Source organism: Arachis hypogaea, chromosome 5, assembly GCF_003086295.3.
Source record: "Arachis hypogaea cultivar Tifrunner chromosome 5, arahy.Tifrunner.gnm2.J5K5, whole genome shotgun sequence".
Taxonomy (NCBI): domain Eukaryota; kingdom Viridiplantae; phylum Streptophyta; class Magnoliopsida; order Fabales; family Fabaceae; genus Arachis; species Arachis hypogaea.
This window is the reverse complement of record NC_092040.1, coordinates 116,247,403-116,268,652: the sequence shown is the minus strand read 5'-3', so window position 1 is coordinate 116,268,652 and position 21,250 is coordinate 116,247,403. Positions and strand designations below refer to the sequence as shown.

The 21,250-nt window shown below is 33.6% G+C and overlaps 4 long non-coding RNA genes across 4 annotated transcripts; all 4 read right to left on the bottom strand.

Annotated features, from left to right (window-relative positions):
- Positions 1 to 276: 276 nt before the first annotated feature.
- On the bottom strand, positions 277 to 3,370 carry LOC140184775 (uncharacterized). Its single transcript, XR_011882466.1, has 3 exons — positions 2,811 to 3,370; positions 827 to 2,684; positions 277 to 736 (listed from the first exon to the last, which is right to left on the bottom strand). It is a non-coding gene; the product is annotated as an uncharacterized lncRNA (long non-coding RNA).
- A 159-nt stretch (positions 3,371 to 3,529) lies between these two features.
- Positions 3,530 to 6,253, bottom strand: LOC140184635 (uncharacterized). The gene is made up of 3 exons (XR_011881735.1): positions 5,946 to 6,253; positions 3,962 to 5,819; positions 3,530 to 3,871 (listed from the first exon to the last, which is right to left on the bottom strand). It is a non-coding gene; the product is annotated as an uncharacterized lncRNA (long non-coding RNA).
- A 411-nt stretch (positions 6,254 to 6,664) lies between these two features.
- LOC140184634 (uncharacterized) lies at positions 6,665 to 9,388 on the bottom strand. Its single transcript, XR_011881734.1, has 3 exons — positions 9,081 to 9,388; positions 7,097 to 8,954; positions 6,665 to 7,006 (listed from the first exon to the last, which is right to left on the bottom strand). It is a non-coding gene; the product is annotated as an uncharacterized lncRNA (long non-coding RNA).
- Positions 9,389 to 9,799: 411 nt separating this feature from the next.
- LOC140184633 (uncharacterized) lies at positions 9,800 to 12,503 on the bottom strand. The gene is made up of 3 exons (XR_011881733.1): positions 12,216 to 12,503; positions 10,232 to 12,089; positions 9,800 to 10,141 (listed from the first exon to the last, which is right to left on the bottom strand). It is a non-coding gene; the product is annotated as an uncharacterized lncRNA (long non-coding RNA).
- Positions 12,504 to 21,250: the final 8,747 nt, after the last annotated feature.

The window sequence follows — 21,250 nt, the reverse complement described above, 5'->3', positions numbered from 1 at the left end:
CAGCTACCCCAATTTTATGTCGCATCAAGTCCTGCATAAATGACCCAAACAAGCCATCTAAGGATGTTACAAAATACAATTAATCAAAGTGCACAGAGAAGATAGAGAACATACAAAGTCCTTAAAATGAAGATTCTCATCACCAAGAAATCATGTTCTCCCTATCAACAAAGAAATAAACTAACAGGTATAAATTACAATCTATGCCAAAATGTATAAGAACTATAATATCTATAGTAAAATCGTTCAAAATTGAAGGAAGTCAAACATTTTAAGGGGCATAGAACAATAGTATGTTTCGTAACACACATTTCCATTTTTTTAATTCAATTTAAGAAACTTTAATTCAGATATGAATTGAGTTAAATCGAAAGAGAAAACAAAACACTACCAGTATTGTTAGAGTATTCAAAACCACCAAACTGAGGAATCGAAGAAGGATATTCCGAAGGAAAAGCAATCGAAAGCCTCTGGAATAGAGAAGCATGCAAATCTCTTCCTACACCACCACAGGTCGTGGACACTCTGCTCCCTCTCTCTTTCCATTTCAAATCGAATTTCTCATTCCCTTCATCTTTCACAATTGAGAGATTCGTTAAGGTTTCTTCGAAGACCTGCAGCATTGGCTTCCAGAGCTGTTCCTCACTGAAACACGATCGAACCAAACGAAGTTCCATCAACAATCGCTCGATGTCAACATCACGAACCACCCTAATTGCACTGATTTGATGCTCCACTGCCACAAACACACAGGTAGAGTTTTAATGAAAATAAATAGTGAAAACTTTATGCTGATCAAGAAATTTGTTATTTGATTTTGCTGTACCTTCGATTTCAAACTCCTTGAATTGAGGTTGCTGCGTTTCGGTTTTAAGTTCCTTCAATTAAGTTGATTGTTTGACCATTTTCTTCGCTCTACGCCTTGGAAATTTTGCCTTTAATATACTAAAATTAACACTAGAAAACTCTAAAAAATCCTGGAAAATCCTAAAAAATCCAGGAAAACCCTAGAAAACTCTAGAAACCCCTAAAAAACCGAAGTATCCTAACAAACCCTAAAAAACCCAAGAAAATCTAAGAAAAACCCTAAAAAGTCTAGAAAACCCTAGATAATCCTAAAAAGTTATACAAAATCCTAGAAAAATCCTAGAAAACCCTACAAAATCCTAGAAAACCCTTGATAACCCTAGAAAACCTTAGAAAAACCCCAGAAAACTCTAGAAAAACCCTAGAAAACAATAGAAAAATCCTAGAAAACCCTATAAATATTTAGAAAACCCTAGAAAAATCCTAAAAAACCCCTAAAAACCATAAAAAATACTCTAAAAAACTAAAAACCCTAGAAAATCGTAGAAAACCCTAGAAAAACCTAGACAATCCTAGAAAATCTTAGAAACCCTAGAAAATCCTAGAAAAATCCTAAAAAACTCTAGAAAACCCTAGATAACCCTAGAAAAACCTAAAATTCCTAGAAAATCCTAGAAGATCCTAGAAAACCCAAGAAAATCCTAGAAAACGCGAGATAATACTAGAAAAATCCTAGAAAAACCCTATATAACCCTAGAAAATCCTAAAAAACCTTAGAAAACCCTAGATAACCTTAGAAAACCCTAGAAAAAACCTAGAAAACTCTAGAAAACCCTAGAATAACCCTAAAAAAGCCTAGAAAAATCCTAGAAAACCCTAAAAACTCCTAGAAAAACTTTACAAAACCCTAAAAACCCTAAGAATCCTAAAAACCCTAAAAACCCTAAAAAATCTATGAGAATTCTAGAAACCCCTAGAAAAACCCTAAAAATCCTAAAAACCATAAAAAATCTTTAAAACTCTAGAAAATCCTAGAAAAAACCTAGAAAACCCTAGGTAACCCTAGAAAACCAAAGAAAACCCTAGAAAGACCCTAGAAAATCCTAGATAACGTTAGAAAATTTTAGAAAACCTTAGATAACCCTAGAAAACCCTATAAAAATCCTAGAAAATCCTAAAAAATCATAGAAAATCCAGATAACCCTGAAAAATCCTAAAAAACTCTAGAAAATTCTAGGTAACCCTAGAAAACCCTAGAAAAATTTAGAAAACCCTAAAAACCCCTAAAAACCCTAGAAAACCTTAGATTACCCTAGAAAACCTTAAAAAACCTAAAAATCTTAGAAAACCCTAAAAACCCCTAAAATTCCTAGAAAACCCTAGAAAATCTTAGAAAAACCCTAGAAAATCCTTGAAAATTCTAGAAAAACACTAGAAAAACCTAGAAAATAATAGAAAGCCCTAGAAAAATCTAGAAAATCCTAGAAAAATATTAAAAAACCCTAAAAACCATAAAAATGCTAGAAAACCCTAAATACGCTAGAAAATTCAAGAAAAACCTATAAAACCCTAGAAAAAACCTAAGAAAACCCTAAAAAGCCCTTGAAAACCTTAGATAACCCTAGAAAATCCTAGATAACTCTAGAAAACACTAAAAAACTCTGGAAAACCTTGGATAACCCTAGAAAACCCTAGAAAAATGAACAAGATATAGCAATAGTTTCAATTAGAACATTTGCTTTATACCATATATAGCTTCCATATTATTTTCCTTGTAAACACCAAAACGTGATCCATGGACAGAGAAGCGTCTCGCCAGGTTTCGGCAGCCTAAAGGTCTTGGGTGTCATCCCAACAGACAAGCGCTGACTACTCACCTGCAAAAGGTAACAAAGCCAAATCAATCACAGCTGTTTAAAAAATAGCCTCAGCAATGAATACTAGAGTTCATAAAGTCATCCATAAAAAACAGATGGTAAAAAATAAAAGGAGAAAATACAGACATTAGGAGTTTGAAGACCTTCTTGACTTGTGAGAGTCTGAGCTTCACACGGCTCCTCAAAAACCTATGTAACAAATATTCAATCAATTCATATTATCACAATACATTGCAATCACTAATTAGTTGTTATTTGCAACCTGATTAAGTTAGTCATAATATATTTAGCAGCGTATGCAAAGAAACTAGTAATAGAGGTAAGTTCTCTTCCATCTGTACATGAAACGATCCTAAATGAATAGCAACATTTCTCATTCAAATCAATTCATGGATGCTTCAGCACATGATGGAAATAAGAATGGAAGTGCTATATTAATGCTGCTCCTACACAGCTACCCCAATTTTATGTCGCATCAAGTCCTGCATAAATGACCCAAACAAGCCAGCTAAGGATGTTACAAAATACAATTAATCAAAGTGCACAGAGAAGATAGAGAACATACAAAGTCCTTAAAATGAAGATTCTCATCACCAAGAAATCATGTTCTCCCTATCAACAAAGAAGTAAACTAACAGGTATAAATTACAATCTATGCCAAAATGTATAAGAACTATAATATCGATAGTAAAATCGTTCAAAATTGAAGGAAGTCAAACATTTTAAGGGGCATAGAACAATAGTATGTTTCGTAACACACATTTCCATTTTTTTAATTCAATTTAAGAAACTTTAATTCAGATATGAAATGAGTTAAATCGAAAGAGAAAACAAAACACTACCAGTATTGCTAGAGTATTCAAAACCACCAAACTGAGGAATCGAAGAAGGATATTCCGAAGGAAAAGCAATCGAAAGCCTCTGGAATAGAGAAGCATGCAAATCTCTTCCTACACCACCACAGGTCGTGGACACTCTGCTCCCTCTCTCTTTCCATTTCAAATCGAATTTCTCATTCCCTTCATCTTTCACAATTGAGAGATTCGTTAAGGTTTCTTCGAAGACCTGCAGCATTGGCTTCCAGAGCTGTTCCTCACTGAAACACGATCGAACCAAACGAAGTTCCATCAATAATCGCTCGATGTCAACATCACGAACCACCCTAATTGCACTGATTTGATGCTCCACTGCCACAAACACACAGGTAGAGTTTTAATGAAAATAAATAGTGAAAACTTTATGCTGATCAAGAAATTTGTTATTTGATTTTGCTGTACCTTAGATTTCAAACTCCTTGAATTGAGGTTGCTGCGTTTCGGTTTTAAGTTCCTTCAATTAAGTTGATTGTTTGACCATTTTCTTCGCTCTACGCCTTGGAAATTTTGCCTTTAATATACTAAAATTAACACTAGAAAACTCTAAAAAATCCTGGAAAATCCTAAAAAATCCAGGAAAACCCTAGAAAACTCTAGAAACCCCTAAAAAACCGAAGTATCCTAACAAACCCTAAAAAACCCAAGAAAATCTAAGAAAAACCCTAAAAAGTCTAGAAAACCCTAGATAATCCTAAAAAGTTATACAAAATCCTAGAAAAATCCTAGAAAACCCTACAAAATCCTAGAAAACCCTTGATAACCCTAGAAAACCTTAGAAAAACCCTAGAAAACTCTAGAAAAACCCTAGAAAACAATAGAAAAATCCTAGAAAACCCTAGAAATATTTAGAAAACCCTAGAAAAATCCTAAAAAACCCCTAAAAACCATAAAAAATACTCTAAAAAACTAAAAACCCTAGAAAATCGTAGAAAACCCTAGAAAAACCTAGACAATCCTAGAAAATCTTAGAAACCCTAGAAAATCCTAGAAAAATCCTAAAAAACTCTAGAAAACCCTAGATAACCCTAGAAAAACCTAAAATTCCTAGAAAATCCTAGAAGATCCTAGAAAACCCAAGAAAATCCTAGAAAACGCGAGATAATACTAGAAAAATCCTAGAAAAACCCTATATAACCCTAGAAAATCCTAAAAAACCTTAGAAAACCCTAGATAACCTTAGAAAACCCTAGAAAAAACCTAGAAAACTCTAGAAAACCCTAGAATAACCCTAAAAAAGCCTAGAAAAATCCTAGAAAACCCTAAAAACTCCTAGAAAAACTTTACAAAACCCTAAAAACCCTAAGAATCCTAAAAACCCTAAAAACCCTAAAAAATCTATGAGAATTCTAGAAACCCCTAGAAAAACCCTAAAAATCCTAAAAACCATAAAAAATCTTTAAAACTCTAGAAAATCCTAGAAAAAACCTAGAAAACCCTAGGTAACCCTAGAAAACCAAAGAAAACCCTAGAAAGACCCTAGAAAATCCTAGATAACGTTAGAAAATTTTAGAAAACCTTAGATAACCCTAGAAAACCCTATAAAAATCCTAGAAAATCCTAAAAAATCATAGAAAATCCAGATAACCCTGAAAAATCCTAAAAAACTCTAGAAAATTCTAGGTAACCCTAGAAAACCCTAGAAAAATTTAGAAAACCCTAAAAACCCCTAAAAACCCTAGAAAACCTTAGATTACCCTAGAAAACCTTAAAAAACCTAAAAATCTTAGAAAACCCTAAAAACCCCTAAAATTCCTAGAAAACCCTAGAAAATCTTAGAAAAACCCTAGAAAATCCTTGAAAATTCTAGAAAAACACTAGAAAAACCTAGAAAATAATAGAAAGCCCTAGAAAAATCTAGAAAATCCTAGAAAAATATTAAAAAACCCTAAAAACCATAAAAATGCTAGAAAACCCTAAATACGCTAGAAAATTCAAGAAAAACCTATAAAACCCTAGAAAAAACCTAAGAAAACCCTAAAAAGCCCTTGAAAACCTTAGATAACCCTAGAAAATCCTAGATAACTCTAGAAAACACTAAAAAACTCTGGAAAACCTTGGATAACCCTAGAAAACCCTAGAAAAATGAACAAGATATAGCAATAGTTTCAATTAGAACATTTGCTTTATACCATATATAGCTTCCATATTATTTTCCTTGTAAACACCAAAACGTGATCCATGGACAGAGAAGCGTCTCGCCAGGTTTCGGCAGCCTAAAGGTCTTGGGTGTCATCCCAACAGACAAGCGCTGACTACTCACCTGCAAAAGGTAACAAAGCCAAATCAATCACAGCTGTTTAAAAAATAGCCTCAGCAATGAATACTAGAGTTCATAAAGTCATCCATAAAAAACAGATGGTAAAAAATAAAAGGAGAAAATACAGACATTAGGAGTTTGAAGACCTTCTTGACTTGTGAGAGTCTGAGCTTCACACGGCTCCTCAAAAACCTATGTAACAAATATTCAATCAATTCATATTATCACAATACATTGCAATCACTAATTAGTTGTTATTTGCAACCTGATTAAGTTAGTCATAATATATTTAGCAGCGTATGCAAAGAAACTAGTAATAGAGGTAAGTTCTCTTCCATCTGTACATGAAACGATCCTAAATGAATAGCAACATTTCTCATTCAAATCAATTCATGGATGCTTCAGCACATGATGGAAATAAGAATGGAAGTGCTATATTAATGCTGCTCCTACACAGCTACCCCAATTTTATGTCGCATCAAGTCTTGCATAAATGACCCAAACAAGCCAGCTAAGGATGTTACAAAATACAATTAATCAAAGTGCACAGAGAAGATAGAGAACATACAAAGTCCTTAAAATGAAGATTCTCATCACCAAGAAATCATGTTCTCCCTATCAACAAAGAAGTAAACTAACAGGTATAAATTACAATCTATGCCAAAATGTATAAGAACTATAATATCGATAGTAAAATCATTCAAAATTGAAGGAAGTCAAACATTTTAAGGGGCATAGAACAATAGTATGTTTCGTAACACACATTTCCATTTTTTTAATTCAATTTAAGAAACTTTAATTCAGATATGAAATGAGTTAAATCGAAAGAGAAAACAAAACACTACCAGTATTGCTAGAGTATTCAAAACCACCAAACTGAGGAATCGAAGAAGGATATTCCGAAGGAAAAGCAATCGAAAGCCTCTGGAATAGAGAAGCATGCAAATCTCTTCCTACACCACCACAGGTCGTGGACACTCTGCTCCCTCTCTCTTTCCATTTCAAATCGAATTTCTCATTCCCTTCATCTTTCACAATTGAGAGATTCGTTAAGGTTTCTTCGAAGACCTGCAGCATTGGCTTCCAGAGCTGTTCCTCACTGAAACACGATCGAACCAAACGAAGTTCCATCAACAATCGCTCGATGTCAACATCACGAACCACCCTAATTGCACTGATTTGATGCTCCACTGCCACAAACACACAGGTAGAGTTTTAATGAAAATAAATAGTGAAAACTTTATGCTGATCAAGAAATTTGTTATTTGATTTTGCTGTACCTTAGATTTCAAACTCCTTGAATTGAGGTTGCTGCGTTTCGGTTTTAAGTTCCTTCAATTAAGTTGATTGTTTGACCATTTTCTTCGCTCTACGCCTTGGAAATTTTGCCTTTAATATACTAAAATTAACACTAGAAAACTCTAAAAAATCCTGGAAAATCCTAAAAAATCCAGGAAAACCCTAGAAAACTCTAGAAACCCCTAAAAAACCGAAGTATCCTAACAAACCCTAAAAAACCCAAGAAAATCTAAGAAAAACCCTAAAAAGTCTAGAAAACCCTAGATAATCCTAAAAAGTTATACAAAATCCTAGAAAAATCCTAGAAAACCCTACAAAATCCTAGAAAACCCTTGATAACCCTAGAAAACCTTAGAAAAACCCCAGAAAACTCTAGAAAAACCCTAGAAAACAATAGAAAAATCCTAGAAAACCCTATAAATATTTAGAAAACCCTAGAAAAATCCTAAAAAACCCCTAAAAACCATAAAAAATACTCTAAAAAACTAAAAACCCTAGAAAATCGTAGAAAACCCTAGAAAAACCTAGACAATCCTAGAAAATCTTAGAAACCCTAGAAAATCCTAGAAAAATCCTAAAAAACTCTAGAAAACCCTAGATAACCCTAGAAAAACCTAAAATTCCTAGAAAATCCTAGAAGATCCTAGAAAACCCAAGAAAATCCTAGAAAACGCGAGATAATACTAGAAAAATCCTAGAAAAACCCTATATAACCCTAGAAAATCCTAAAAAACCTTAGAAAACCCTAGATAACCTTAGAAAACCCTAGAAAAAACCTAGAAAACTCTAGAAAATCCTAGAATAACCCTAAAAAAGCCTAGAAAAATCCTAGAAAACCCTAAAAACTCCTAGAAAAACTTTACAAAACCCTAAAAACCCTAAGAATCCTAAAAACCCTAAAAACCCTAAAAAATCTATGAGAATTCTAGAAACCCCTAGAAAAACCCTAAAAATCCTAAAAACCATAAAAAATCTTTAAAACTCTAGAAAATCCTAGAAAAAACCTAGAAAACCCTAGGTAACCCTAGAAAACCAAAGAAAACCCTAGAAAGACCCTAGAAAATCCTAGATAACGTTAGAAAATTTTAGAAAACCTTAGATAACCCTAGAAAACCCTATAAAAATCCTAGAAAATCCTAAAAAATCATAGAAAATCCAGATAACCCTGAAAAATCCTAAAAAACTCTAGAAAATTCTAGGTAACCCTAGAAAACCCTAGAAAAATTTAGAAAACCCTAAAAACCCCTAAAAACCCTAGAAAACTTTAGATTACCCTAGAAAATCTTAAAAAACCTAAAAATCTTAGAAAACCCTAAAAACCCCTAAAATTCCTAGAAAACCCTAGAAAATCTTAGAAAAACCCTAGAAAATCCTTGAAAATTCTAGAAAAACACTAGAAAAACCTAGAAAATAATAGAAAGCCCTAGAAAAATCTAGAAAATCCTAGAAAAATATTAAAAAACCCTAAAAACCATAAAAATGCTAGAAAACCCTAAATACGCTAGAAAATTCAAGAAAAACCTATAAAACCCTAGAAAAAACCTAAGAAAACCCTAAAAAGCCCTTGAAAACCTTAGATAACCCTAGAAAATCCTAGATAACTCTAGAAAACACTAAAAAACTCTGGAAAACCTTGGATAACCCTAGAAAACCCTAGAAAAATGAACAAGATATAGCAATAGTTTCAATTAGAACATTTGCTTTATACCATATATAGCTTCCATATTATTTTCCTTGTAAACACCAAAACGTGATCCATGGACAGAGAAGCGTCTCGCCAGGTTTCGGCAGCCTAAAGGTCTTGGGTGTCATCCCAACAGACAAGCGCTGACTACTCACCTGCAAAAGGTAACAAAGCCAAATCAATCACAGCTGTTTAAAAAATAGCCTCAGCAATGAATACTAGAGTTCATAAAGTCATCCATAAAAAACAGATGGTAAAAAATAAAAGGAGAAAATACAGACATTAGGAGTTTGAAGACCTTCTTGACTTGTGAGAGTCTGAGCTTCACACGGCTCCTCAAAAACCTATGTAACAAATATTCAATCAATTCATATTATCACAATACATTGCAATCACTAATTAGTTGTTATTTGCAACCTGATTAAGTTAGTCATAATATATTTAGCAGCGTATGCAAAGAAACTAGTAATAGAGGTAAGTTCTCTTCCATCTGTACATGAAACGATCCTAAATGAATAGCAACATTTCTCATTCAAATCAATTCATGGATGCTTCAGCACATGATGGAAATAAGAATGGAAGTGCTATATTAATGCTGCTCCTACACAGCTACCCCAATTTTATGTCGCATCAAGTCTTGCATAAATGACCCAAACAAGCCAGCTAAGGATGTTACAAAATACAATTAATCAAAGTGCACAGAGAAGATAGAGAACATACAAAGTCCTTAAAATGAAGATTCTCATCACCAAGAAATCATGTTCTCCCTATCAACAAAGAAGTAAACTAACAGGTATAAATTACAATCTATGCCAAAATGTATAAGAACTATAATATCGATAGTAAAATCGTTCAAAATTGAAGGAAGTCAAACATTTTAAGGGGCATAGAACAATAGTATGTTTCGTAACACACATTTCCATTTTTTTAATTCAATTTAAGAAACTTTAATTCAGATATGAAATGAGTTAAATCGAAAGAGAAAACAAAACACTACCAGTATTGCTAGAGTATTCAAAACCACCAAACTGAGGAATCGAAGAAGGATATTCCGAAGGAAAAGCAATCGAAAGCCTCTGGAATAGAGAAGCATGCAAATCTCTTCCTACACCACCACAGGTCGTGGACACTCTGCTCCCTCTCTCTTTCCATTTCAAATCGAATTTCTCATTCCCTTCATCTTTCACAATTGAGAGATTCGTTAAGGTTTCTTCGAAGACCTGCAGCATTGGCTTCCAGAGCTGTTCCTCACTGAAACACGATCGAACCAAACGAAGTTCCATCAACAATCGCTCGATGTCAACATCACGAACCACCCTAATTGCACTGATTTGATGCTCCACTGCCACAAACACACAGGTAGAGTTTTAATGAAAATAAATAGTGAAAACTTTATGCTGATCAAGAAATTTGTTATTTGATTTTGCTGTACCTTCGATTTCAAACTCCTTGAATTGAGGTTGCTGCGTTTCGGTTTTAAGTTCCTTCAATTAAGTTGATTGTTTGACCATTTTCTTCGCTCTACGCCTTGGAAATTTTGCCTTTAATATACTAAAATTAACACTAGAAAACTCTAAAAAATCCTGGAAAATCCTAAAAAATCCAGGAAAACCCTAGAAAACTCTAGAAACCCCTAAAAAACCGAAGTATCCTAACAAACCCTAAAAAACCCAAGAAAATCTAAGAAAAACCCTAAAAAGTCTAGAAAACCCTAGATAATCCTAAAAAGTTATACAAAATCCTAGAAAAATCCTAGAAAACCCTACAAAATCCTAGAAAACCCTTGATAACCCTAGAAAACCTTAGAAAAACCCCAGAAAACTCTAGAAAAACCCTAGAAAACAATAGAAAAATCCTAGAAAACCCTAGAAATATTTAGAAAACCCTAGAAAAATCCTAAAAAACCCCTAAAAACCATAAAAAATACTCTAAAAAACTAAAAACCCTAGAAAATCGTAGAAAACCCTAGAAAAACCTAGACAATCCTAGAAAATCTTAGAAACCCTAGAAAATCCTAGAAAAATCCTAAAAAACTCTAGAAAACCCTAGATAACCCTAGAAAAACCTAAAATTCCTAGAAAATCCTAGAAGATCCTAGAAAACCCAAGAAAATCCTAGAAAACGCGAGATAATACTAGAAAAATCCTAGAAAAACCCTATATAACCCTAGAAAATCCTAAAAAACCTTAGAAAACCCTAGATAACCTTAGAAAACCCTAGAAAAAACCTAGAAAACTCTAGAAAATCCTAGAATAACCCTAAAAAAGCCTAGAAAAATCCTAGAAAACCCTAAAAACTCCTAGAAAAACTTTACAAAACCCTAAAAACCCTAAGAATCCTAAAAACCCTAAAAACCCTAAAAAATCTATGAGAATTCTAGAAACCCCTAGAAAAACCCTAAAAATCCTAAAAACCATAAAAAATCTTTAAAACTCTAGAAAATCCTAGAAAAAACCTAGAAAACCCTAGGTAACCCTAGAAAACCAAAGAAAACCCTAGAAAGACCCTAGAAAATCCTAGATAACGTTAGAAAATTTTAGAAAACCTTAGATAACCCTAGAAAACCCTATAAAAATCCTAGAAAATCCTAAAAAATCATAGAAAATCCAGATAACCCTGAAAAATCCTAAAAAACTCTAGAAAATTCTAGGTAACCCTAGAAAACCCTAGAAAAATTTAGAAAACCCTAAAAACCCCTAAAAACCCTAGAAAACCTTAGATTACCCTAGAAAACCTTAAAAAACCTAAAAATCTTAGAAAACCCTAAAAACCCCTAAAATTCCTAGAAAACCCTAGAAAATCTTAGAAAAACCCTAGAAAATCCTTGAAAATTCTAGAAAAACACTAGAAAAACCTAGAAAATAATAGAAAGCCCTAGAAAAATCTAGAAAATCCTAGAAAAATATTAAAAAACCCTAAAAACCATAAAAATGCTAGAAAACCCTAAATACGCTAGAAAATTCAAGAAAAACCTATAAAACCCTAGAAAAAACCTAAGAAAACCCTAAAAAGCCCTTGAAAACCTTAGATAACCCTAGAAAATCCTAGATAACTCTAGAAAACACTAAAAAACTCTGGAAAACCTTGGATAACCCTAGAAAACCCTAGAAAAATGAACAAGATATAGCAATAGTTTCAATTAGAACATTTGCTTTATACCATATATAGCTTCCATATTATTTTCCTTGTAAACACCAAAATGTGATCCATGGACAGAGAAGCGTCTCGCCAGGTTTCGGCAGCCTAAAGGTCTTGGGTGTCATCCCAACAGACAAGCGCTGACTACTCACCTGCAAAAGGTAACAAAGCCAAATCAATCACAGCTGTTTAAAAAATAGCCTCAGCAATGAATACTAGAGTTCATAAAGTCATCCATAAAAAACAGATGGTAAAAAATAAAAGGAGAAAATACAGACATTAGGAGTTTGAAGACCTTCTTGACTTGTGAGAGTCTGAGCTTCACACGGCTCCTCAAAAACCTATGTAACAAATATTCAATCAATTCATATTATCACAATACATTGCAATCACTAATTAGTTGTTATTTGCAACCTGATTAAGTTAGTCATAATATATTTAGCAGCGTATGCAAAGAAACTAGTAATAGAGGTAAGTTCTCTTCCATCTGTACATGAAACGATCCTAAATGAATAGCAACATTTCTCATTCAAATCAATTCATGGATGCTTCAGCACATGATGGAAATAAGAATGGAAGTGCTATATTAATGCTGCTCCTACACAGCTACCCCAATTTTATGTCGCATCAAGTCTTGCATAAATGACCCAAACAAGCCAGCTAAGGATGTTACAAAATACAATTAATCAAAGTGCACAGAGAAGATAGAGAACATACAAAGTCCTTAAAATGAAGATTCTCATCACCAAGAAATCATGTTCTCCCTATCAACAAAGAAGTAAACTAACAGGTATAAATTACAATCTATGCCAAAATGTATAAGAACTATAATATCGATAGTAAAATCGTTCAAAATTGAAGGAAGTCAAACATTTTAAGGGGCATAGAACAATAGTATGTTTCGTAACACACATTTCCATTTTTTTAATTCAATTTAAGAAACTTTAATTCAGATATGAAATGAGTTAAATCGAAAGAGAAAACAAAACACTACCAGTATTGCTAGAGTATTCAAAACCACCAAACTGAGGAATCGAAGAAGGATATTCCGAAGGAAAAGCAATCGAAAGCCTCTGGAATAGAGAAGCATGCAAATCTCTTCCTACACCACCACAGGTCGTGGACACTCTGCTCCCTCTCTCTTTCCATTTCAAATCGAATTTCTCATTCCCTTCATCTTTCACAATTGAGAGATTCGTTAAGGTTTCTTCGAAGACCTGCAGCATTGGCTTCCAGAGCTGTTCCTCACTGAAACACGATCGAACCAAACGAAGTTCCATCAACAATCGCTCGATGTCAACATCACGAACCACCCTAATTGCACTGATTTGATGCTCCACTGCCACAAACACACAGGTAGAGTTTTAATGAAAATAAATAGTGAAAACTTTATGCTGATCAAGAAATTTGTTATTTGATTTTGCTGTACCTTAGATTTCAAACTCCTTGAATTGAGGTTGCTGCGTTTCGGTTTTAAGTTCCTTCAATTAAGTTGATTGTTTGACCATTTTCTTCGCTCTACGCCTTGGAAATTTTGCCTTTAATATACTAAAATTAACACTAGAAAACTCTAAAAAATCCTGGAAAATCCTAAAAAATCCAGGAAAACCCTAGAAAACTCTAGAAACCCCTAAAAAACCGAAGTATCCTAACAAACCCTAAAAAACCCAAGAAAATCTAAGAAAAACCCTAAAAAGTCTAGAAAACCCTAGATAATCCTAAAAAGTTATACAAAATCCTAGAAAAATCCTAGAAAACCCTACAAAATCCTAGAAAACCCTTGATAACCCTAGAAAACCTTAGAAAAACCCCAGAAAACTCTAGAAAAACCCTAGAAAACAATAGAAAAATCCTAGAAAACCCTAGAAATATTTAGAAAACCCTAGAAAAATCCTAAAAAACCCCTAAAAACCATAAAAAATACTCTAAAAAACTAAAAACCCTAGAAAATCGTAGAAAACCCTAGAAAAACCTAGACAATCCTAGAAAATCTTAGAAACCCTAGAAAATCCTAGAAAAATCCTAAAAAACTCTAGAAAACCCTAGATAACCCTAGAAAAACCTAAAATTCCTAGAAAATCCTAGAAGATCCTAGAAAACCCAAGAAAATCCTAGAAAACGCGAGATAATACTAGAAAAATCCTAGAAAAACCCTATATAACCCTAGAAAATCCTAAAAAACCTTAGAAAACCCTAGATAACCTTAGAAAACCCTAGAAAAAACCTAGAAAACTCTAGAAAACCCTAGAATAACCCTAAAAAAGCCTAGAAAAATCCTAGAAAACCCTAAAAACTCCTAGAAAAACTTTACAAAACCCTAAAAATCCTAAAAACCATAAAAAATCTTTAAAACTCTAGAAAATCCTAGAAAAAACCTAGAAAACCCTAGGTAACCCTAGAAAACCAAAGAAAACCCTAGAAAGACCCTAGAAAATCCTAGATAACGTTAGAAAATTTTAGAAAACCTTAGATAACCCTAGAAAACCCTATAAAAATCCTAGAAAATCCTAAAAAATCATAGAAAATCCAGATAACCCTGAAAAATCCTAAAAAACTCTAGAAAATTCTAGGTAACCCTAGAAAACCCTAGAAAAATTTAGAAAACCCTAAAAACCCCTAAAAACCCTAGAAAACCTTAGATTACCCTAGAAAACCTTAAAAAACCTAAAAATCTTAGAAAAACCCTAGAAAATCCTTGAAAATTCTAGAAAAACCTAGAAAATAATAGAAAGCCCTAGAAAAATCTAGAAAATCCTAGAAAAATATTAAAAAACCCTAAAAACCATAAAAATGCTAGAAAACCCTAAATACGCTAGAAAATTCAAGAAAAACCTATAAAACCCTAGAAAAAACCTAAGAAAACCCTAAAAAGCCCTTGAAAACCTTAGATAACCCTAGAAAATCCTAGATAACTCTAGAAAACACTAAAAAACTCTGGAAAACCTTGGATAACCCTAGAAAACCCTAGAAAAATGAACAAGATATAGCAATAATTTCAATTAGAACATTTGCTTTATACCATATATAGCTTCCATATTATTTTCCTTGTAAACACCAAAACGTGATCCATGGACAGAGAAGCGTCTCGCCAGGTTTCGGCAGCCTAAAGGTCTTGGGTGTCATCCCAACAGACAAGCGCTGACTACTCACCTGCAAAAGGTAACAAAGCCAAATCAATCACAGCTGTTTAAAAAATAGCCTCAGCAATGAATACTAGAGTTCATAAAGTCATCCATAAAAAACAGATGGTAAAAAATAAAAGGAGAAAATACAGACATTAGGAGTTTGAAGACCTTCTTGACTTGTGAGAGTCTGAGCTTCACATGGCTCCTCAAAAACCTATGTAACAAATATTCAATCAATTCATATTATCACAATACATTGCAATCACTAATTAGTTGTTATTTGCAACCTGATTAAGTTAGTCATAATATATTTAGCAGCGTATGCAAAGAAACTAGTAATAGAGGTAAGTTCTCTTCCATCTGTACATGAAACGATCCTAAATGAATAGCAACATTTCTCATTCAAATCAATTCATGGATGCTTCAGCACATGATGGAAATAAGAATGGAAGTGCTATATTAATGCTGCTCCTACATAGCTACCCCAATTTTATGTCGCATCAAGTCCTGCATAAATGACCCAAACAAGCCAGCTAAGGATGTTACAAAATACAATTAATCAAAGTGCACAGAGAAGATAGAGAACATACAAAGTCCTTAAAATGAAGATTCTCATCACCAAGAAATCATGTTCTCCCTATCAACAAAGAAGTAAACTAACAGGTATAAATTACAATCTATGCCAAAATGTATAAGAACTATAATATCGATAGTAAAATCGTTCAAAATTGAAGGAAGTCAAACATTTTAAGGGGCATAGAACAATAGTATGTTTCGTAACACACATTTCCATTTTTTTAATTCAATTTAAGAAACTTTAATTCAGATATGAAATGAGTTAAATCGAAAGAGAAAACAAAACACTACCAGTATTGCTAGAGTATTCAAAACCACCAAACTGAGGAATCGAAGAAGGATATTCCGAAGGAAAAGCAATCGAAAGCCTCTGGAATAGAGAAGCATGCAAATCTCTTCCTACACCACCACAGGTCGTGGACACTCTGCTCCCTCTCTCTTTCCATTTCACATCGAATTTCCCATTCCCTTCATCTTTCACAATTGAGAGATTCGTTAAGGTTTCTTTGAAGACCTGCAGCATTGGCTTCCAGATCTGTTCCTCACTGAAACACGATCGAACCAAACGAAGTTCCATCAACAATCGCTCGATGTCAACATCACGAACCACCCTAATTGCACTGATTTGACGCTCCACTGCCACAAACACACAGGTAGAGTTTTAATGAAAATAAATAGTGAAAACTTTATGCTGATCAAGAAATTTGTTATTTGATTTTGCTGTACCTTCGATTTCAAGCTCCTTGAATTGAGGTTGTTGCGTTTCGATTTTAGGTTCCTTCAATTAAGTTGATTGTTTGACCCTTTTCTTTGCTCTACGCTTGGAAATTTTGCCTTTAATATACTAAAATTAACCCTAGAAAAATCCTAGAAAATAATAGAAAAACACTAGAAAACCCAAGAAAATTCTAGAAAAACCTTAAAAAACTTTAAAAACCATAAAAAAAACTTTAAAAAACGCTAAAACCCTAGAACACCCTTGAAACCCCTAGAAAATCTTAGAAAACCCTAAAATCACTAAAGAATCCTAGAAAACCCTAAAAACCATAAAAAAAAACCCTATAACACCTTAAAACCCCTAGAAAACCCTAGAAAATCTTATAAAACCCTAAAAAACCCCTAGAAAATCCTAGAGATCCTTGGTTTTCTAGGATTTTTTAGGATTTTTTAAGAGTTTTCTAGGATTTTTTAGGATTTTTTAGGGTTTTTTTAGGGTTTTGCACTAAGTGAGAGATCCTTGGTTTAATACCCACCTATAACATATTTTTATAACATATACATATATAGGATGTAAGTTAGTCACTCTCAATTTCCAATCCTCTAATTTGTCATATTTTGACATAGTTTATTTGTAAGGTATTCAAACAATTTTAATTTATTCCAATTTAGCCTCTTAAATTTTATTGTTTAAATTTGAAATATTTGATTTTTAATCATAATTTTAATTTGATCTTTAAATATAAAGAAATATTGTCAAACTAATAAACTATTAACAAAAATAAAAAATATAAAAATTTCAAATTAATACATGAGTGACAAACCCCCAAAAAAATACCCCAACGACTATGACATCCCATTTTCTCTTTGCTTACCCAATAATACCCACTACTTTCAAATCTCCAATATTCTTCTTCCACAGCCCCTCAGTCTCCCACCCTGTCATAGACCAGAACGGCAACCACTTCTTTCTCCAGCATCCCTCTGATCTCTTCATTGTACACCGCTACTATTGCTGTTGAGGCTGCAACCTTTGAGCTCGATGCCGATCTGCTCATTTCTTCTCTCTTCGCTGCTGCTGTGCTCTCTACTATGTACTCCCTCTCCAACCTTTTGCTTTCTCTACGCACACCGCCGCTATTCTATCCACTAGCAGCCTCCGCCGCCGCCTGCAAACTCTGCTGCCAGCACTGCAACGAACGTCTCCTTCCTTCAGAAAATTAGGTATGCGTTCTCCTTCTTTATCTTCTATTTGTTGTCATTTCTCAATTTGAAACCTAAATTTGTGTCTCTTGTTTGATTTTATCTAAATATTTTTCCTCTTGCTCTGTGAATTGAATTTATTTATTTTTAACCTATGGTATTTTGTATGATTGTTTTGTGTCATTTTCTCGAATGATAGAGCTTTGGCACTAGAATTTGCTTAATGAAATGGACATTGATGACGTATTTTTTCTTCTACTTTTCTGTGCATATCTTGATTTTTGATTAATTGATTATTGAATATTGATGACTTGATTAGTTAAGAATATGGATTAGTTCAATTTTTAAATTTCTTTGTTCATCTATCTTTTTTATTAGGTTAGTTCTAGATTGCCTCTTTATGAGATTAAAATATAGTGTGATTAAACTTTATTCAATTTAGTTAGAGCTTTTTAATATTTGTGATGTGTTCTTCCCAAATAGAGGCTTAATTTGCTTGTGTATGATTAAACCTTGCTGCTTTATAAAAGAATGAACTAGTTAACATTTTAGGGACTTAATTTGCTTGTCATTTGAATTTAATTAAAGAAAAATGGAAGAATGAAGGCCTTAGTTTGCTTCGGTTTTGCTTACCATTTAGGTTCACTAATCGATCTTCATTAAATACAATTTAATAAGTGTCTTGCATATGAATGTTTGCGATTCTCAATTTATCCTTTATTCACGTAATGCAACTCCTTTATGGTTATGCAATTGATGACTGCTTGTTAGACCAACCATATTTCTGTTTTTTATTATTGTCTATATTAATTTGTTAATTGAAATATATCAGACCACAGAATATTATTATTCATTGAAAAAGTTGAGAAGTTCAAGAAACACAATCTCTGGGATCACTTTCGTCCCATTTTGGATTAAAAAAAAATTAACAATTTACAATCAAAAGATATCAAGGAAGAAAATGAGTTAAGCAAAAAGAGAGAAAGAAATAAAAAGAGAAAGAAAGAAGGAAGAAAGAAAAGTTGAGTATGCATTGATATAAAGGGCATCTAAAAACATATTGTGATGACTAAAAGATATCTCTATATATGTATCATGTTGCTAAATGCTACAAAGGGAATGGACATATAACATAAGATGGAGGAAAAAATAATAAAGGATGTTGTGAGGAAATATCGAGTGATTGCTTTGGGAGGTGACAAAAAGCTATCCACCTGCTGTAATTTTTGGTCTATTAAGTAATAATGTAGATTAAAATGGCGATAGTTGAAAACTTTTAATGAATGTTAGAGACCTGTACATGAATGTTGCAAATTATATTATGTAGGATATTTGTATCTTTATTTGTGGTCTATTGTAGACATATTTATCAAATCCGGCTTGATCTTGCCGGTTCGACCGAAAACTCGGTCACCCGGTTACTTGGTCGGGCCAAGCCACTCGTTGAACTGGTTGTGCAACAGACCAGGTCGAACCCGGTTCGACCAAACGGGTTTTCGTGAAATGAGTTAAGCAAAAAGAGAGAAAGAAATAAAAAGAGAAAGAAAGAAGGAAGAAAGCAAAGTTGAGATATGCATTGATATAAAGGGCATCTAAAAACATATTGTGATGACTAAAAGATATCTCTATATATGTATCATGTTGCTAAATGCTACAAAGAGAATGGACATATAACATAAGATGGAGGAAAAAATAATAAAGGATGTTGTGAGGAAATATCGAGTGATTGCTTTGGGAGGTGACAAAAAGCTATCCACCTGTTATAATTTTTGGTCTATTAAGTAATAATGTAGATTAAAATGGCGATAGTTGAAAACTTTTAATGAATGTTGGAGACCTATACATGAATGTTGCAAATTATATTATGTATGATATTTGTATCTTTATTTGTGGTCTATTGTAGACATATTTATCAAATCCGGCTTGATCTTGCCGGTTCGACCGAAAACTCGATCACCCGGTTACTTGGTCGGGCCAAGCCACTCGTTGAACTGGTTGTGCAACAGACCAGGTCGAACCCGGTTCGACCAAACGGGTTTTCGTGAAATCCGATGACCCGGCCGGTTAATTTAACCCGATCCGGGTCTTTTTTATTTTTTTTCCTTCCTAATACTTGAAACGACGTCCTTTCATAACCCCCCTCCTAACCTTTCCCTTTAGATGAAACCCTATGCCCAAATGCCAAATCTGAGACTCTTGACTCTGAGAGTCTAAGTAAAACCCCCCTAACCCAGCCAGTCTCTGTGCTCTCTCCATCTCTAGCTCGGCAGTCGGAACTCAATACTCAGTAGTCCCTTTCTCGTCTCTCCCCTCACCTCGACAGTCGTCACTCTCAGTCTCTCACGGCCTCACCTCGTCGCTCTCTCGGTCTCTCACCTCGTCCACTCACCTTGGTCGTCGTCGCGGTCCCGTGCCCCGGTGTTCGCTCCGTTGGCGACAGAAGCAGACGGAACCGCATCTGGTCCCTCGGGTAGTGGTGGTGGTCATCTTCTTGCTTCTCACGGTCTCTGTCTTGCACCTGGTCTCGATCTCTCCCTTCCCTGCGCTCTTCGTCGCCGGTAATAGAGGCAACAGGTCCCGGTGGACTGGTCTTCGTTGTCGTCTTCTTGCTTCGAGCCTTGCCGTTAGCTTCTCCCTCACCATCAGCTTCTCCTTCGCCGTCAGATTCCTTCGTGCAACCCGATTTGGTGAGTTCCCCCTATTCTTTCTGTTTTAATTTTGTTGCTGAAAACCGAATATGTTGCTGAAATTGGTGAGTTCCCCCTATTCTTTCTGTTTTAATTTTGTTGCTGAAAACCGAATATGTTGCTGAAATTTGTTACTGATTATCATGAACCTTGAATTTATTAGTGAGTTTTCCCTGTTCTTTCTGTTTCAATTTTCTTGTTTTTTTTTTGTTGCTGCCTGAAAGTTATCATAGTTATCATACAATGTAACTAGTTTCTTGTATCTCTCTCTTCAAACTCTTCTTTTTCAAACTCTTCTTTCTCCTATTCTGATGTCTTGCATAACATCATAATGCAGTGTTTCTTATGAAAGATATAGATGCAAATCAAAATGAGAAAAATGTTGATCAAGCTCTAAATTTGTCCTATAAAGATATAAATTTCAATTTTAAGATCACTTGGACTTGATTATCAATTATGTTATCTTTTAATTGCTCTTGTTTATTTAAATAGAGAAAGTATTTTGTATTAAAAACTAATTTATTATCTTTTTTTGCATCATTAGTTGTCTAAAAATTAACATTTGATTATTATTATTATATTTGTAAAGACTTACATTTTAAGTCTTAGTATGTAATTTTAATTTTATTTATATAATTTATATTTTTTAAATTATAACCGGATCAACCGGATAAACCAGTGACCCACCAGTTGATTCAGTAATCGGGTCACCTGGTCATTTGGTTATGATAACTATGATTAATATTATATTAAAGTGTGTTTATGTATCGATTAGGATATACTAGAATTAATTAAGATCAATTAGGACTCATCATGTTCTTCTTTATTATATATTATAATTATGAGTAATAATTAATTAGTGTATATAAATCTAAAAATTGAGGAGTTCATTAACCTTTTTCACATTATAATCACCGTCTAAAAGTGGTATCAGAGGCAAAGCATAGGTTTTGTCAGTTTTTTTCTCAAAAAGCATTCTGTCAGTTTTTCTAACCACTAATTAAG